The 3,427-nt window shown below is 43.3% G+C and overlaps 1 pseudogene; it reads left to right on the top strand.

Moving 5' to 3' along the window:
- Positions 1–246: 246 nt before the first annotated feature.
- LOC127492237 (U2 spliceosomal RNA) lies at positions 247–363 on the top strand (annotated as a pseudogene).
- Positions 364–3,427: the final 3,064 nt, after the last annotated feature.

The following is a 3,427-nucleotide window of genomic DNA, read 5'->3' as shown; positions in this document are numbered from 1 at the left end:
CTGCACATACACATTTTGGGTGGTCATGTCATTTTTTTTTTTTACACAAAAGTAAGAATTTTCTGAAAAACATTTTTATTAGAGATGTACTATTCAAAGTTCCTTGTAATTCTCTGACTCTGGTTGTTATTACTTCATTAACACAGAAAAAATGACTTAAAAGGCCAGAGAGCAACATAAGCTGCATGTACCAACTTGATGGTGACCCACATAGCTGGTGAAACTTCATTTAAAATGAGTGTGTCCATCGCTTCTCGGCCTTTTGGCTAAGATCAAGTGTAGTATCTGTTCTTACCAGTTTAATGAGTGTGTCCGTGAGGGGAGCATCTGAATCAGCAGACTGAGTAAAGAAGATGACCCTCACCAAAGTGGGTGGCCGCCGTGCAGCCCGCTGAAGACACAAATGTAAAGGCAGTCAGAGGAATGGGTATTTACTCTGTGTTTGATCCACACCACCCAACTTGTCATGCTCTTGGGTATCTGTACTCCTAGTTCTTGGGCCTTTAGACTCACCCTGAGCTCTACAGCACTGGCTGCTCTGCTGCTCAGCCTCTGTTTAGACGGGAAGCACATCACCAGCTTTCCTGGGTGTACAGCTCAGACACCAGATCATAGCACTTCTCAGCCTCCATCATCATGAGAGCCATTCCCTGGCAATAAATATCTTTGTACATATCTATCTGTATCACATTATGTATGTTTCTCTGGAGAACCCGAATACAGATTCTGTTACTGAGAATGGTTCTAGAGAAACAGAACTGTAAGCTTTCTGAATTGGTCCAAGCATTTCTAGAAGGAGCTCCCTCATGATCAGATGTAAGCGGATGCTGGTGACGATCTAGTAGGAAAGCAAGTACTGCTGGTTCATGATGTGAGCTGCTTATAAATACACATGAAACGTCTGCATGAAACACTCCTAAGCAATCACTCCCATGAAGCAAGAGGTCTATTTGACTAGATAAGAAAACTGAATTTTTGGAGAACTAAGAAATATAATGGTATTGATCAGTTCTTCTAATCTCAATGGACAAAGTTGTGAAAGCAAAATGAGTGAGGGATTCAAATTCCCAGCTCAGGCACTGCATAAATACTTTAAAAGCTCTGTGGGAGAGCCTTGTCTTTGGTGGCCATGAACCCCAAATTGCTGAAAATCAAATGCAGGACATAATCTTGGTGTTAACCTGAATTACAACATAAGATGAATGAAGACACTCCACAGAGTGTCTGTTGTTAAAGGGAACTGATTGGGAAACAATGGGATCCTATTAGTTGGGGTGAGCATTTGGGAAGATAGCAATGAATCTGGGGACATTGAGTCCCTAAATTCCAACAGGTTTTCTTTGCTATTAAGAGACCCCCCCAGCAAAGGTGGTCTCCACAGCCCCAACAGAATGGGTTCCCCCTCTCCAGAGGCAGGGACATCCCTACACTAGGGGTTGTGGTCTCCCCTCTCCGTAATATGGGTCTTTGCACTTCCGTCTGAGGGGACTGACTTTGAATTGCCAGGAGAAAGTGTAATGGCTTCCCCCAGGAAGTTGTCATCAAGACACTGTTGATTCTCTCTGGGACCCATCTCTGCAGCTCCTCTTTTCTCCTAGTGTGATAACCGGATTCAAGTCCCGGCAAGCCCTTTTATGGGCCCTTTAGGTGAAGCACCAGTTGTGACCTGTGAGGAGGTTATGCTGCACTCCAAAACCGTTGCTCTGGTCCTGTAATTTATACAGGCAGAGACCAGGAAATGTGTGTGGGAATGAGTGACAAGTGTGTGGGATAATGGCAAAAAGAATACAAATTTGGATCACATCAAATTTATTGATACCGATTCACTACAGGGCTCTACATTCAGTGTTGCAGCTCAGGGAGTGATAGTGTTTATTTAGTTGGATGAAAGAAAAAAAAATGACCAAAATGAACAAATCAAAGATGTCAGTCTCCTTTGTTTTAATGTAAAAGAAGGGACTTTAAAGGCTTAAGGAGCCTGGAATATTAGAATTGTCATTTAAGATCCAGTTGCCCACACAAGGAGAATCCAGGAACCACATCTTTCACCAGTACTTTGAGAAATATGTTAATAAAGGGAGCCCCAACATCCTTAGAGTTCCTTTATCTCTCTTCTTTGTAGATCATGCCTTACTGTAGGAATTGCAGCCACTCAACTAGAAAGCAAACGTAGTGAGAGTAAATGGAGCCTGGCGCAGCAGACACAGCCTAGAGTGGTGGCCAGTAGGGTCAGAGCAGACACCAGAGGAGTTTGTCAGTGCAGACCAGTGGCTCTAACTACATGAGCATGGTGATCATACAGGTGAAACAGACAGGGAGCCTACTAAATTCGTACTTACCTTTATAAGCAGAAAAGTTCTAGGTCAAGTGGACAAAAATAAAACTCAAATAAAAAAGAATAAACAGCCACAATCCTTCAACCTATTCTCAGACAGATACCACGACTCTTGAAATCAAGAGGCTGGATCCTCATGAGAAATAGAACCCATTGCAGTACCAAAAATCTGTATTTTTAATCTTTTGCCCAACCTTCTCCAAAGGAACATAAGAACTCTTACAAAGCAACTGTGCACTGGGGAGAAGGAAACCATCAGAGCTTTGGGGACTACTGGACACAGTTCTTAAGTGACAGCAAACCCAAGAGACCTAACATAGCTGTCTTCCAGTCAGCATAGGGGCTCATGGATTCATGTCACAGAGAGTCCTCAAACTCATCCTGGGATTACTTTCCCAGTCTGTAATGCAGCATTGGCATAGAAGTTCCCTACTGGTTCCCCAACCTGTGGAGTGAGGGCTACTATGGGAAGCAAGGTCAATTGTGAGAGACCGAACTGCCTCTGCCTATGACAAGAGTAAATAAAAAATAATGCTGCACCCGTAGTGTCAAAGACTTGCAAGATGCAGAGGTGGTGATTCCCACCAGGCCCCATTCTGTTCTCCAGTGGGCCTCCGCAGAGGACAGATGGATCCTAGAGAAGGTCCATAGCCAGGAGCTTAACCAATTGCTGACTCCAGTTGCAGCTGTTATACCAGGTGCAGTTTCATTGCTTGAGTAAATTAAAACATCCTCTGGTACTTTGCATGTGGTTTGATCTGGAAAATGACTTTGCTCTTCCATCCCTGTCCATAAGGCACACTAGGCTGCAAGGCCAGCAGAATACCTTCACTGTGCTACCTCAGTGGTATCTACACTGTGATTCAATTCACAGGAATCTTGGTCATTTTTTCTTACTACAGAATAACAACACGTTGGTCCATTATATTGATGACATTATGCTGATTGGATTGAGCAAGTTTTGGCAACAACTCTAGACTCATTCGTAAGACATTTGTGTGTCAGAAAGTAGAAAACAAACCTCTGTAAAATTCAGGAGATACCTACCTCTGAAATCTCTAGGAATGTAGTGGTGTTGGACATGTCAGGATA

Source organism: Oryctolagus cuniculus, chromosome 9 (assembly GCF_051225735.1).
Source record: "Oryctolagus cuniculus isolate XC-2025 breed Fujian yellow rabbit chromosome 9, ASM5122573v1, whole genome shotgun sequence".
Lineage (NCBI taxonomy): Eukaryota > Metazoa > Chordata > Mammalia > Lagomorpha > Leporidae > Oryctolagus > Oryctolagus cuniculus.
The sequence above is the reverse complement of the archived record's forward strand: the minus strand, read 5'-3'. Positions and strand labels throughout refer to the sequence as shown.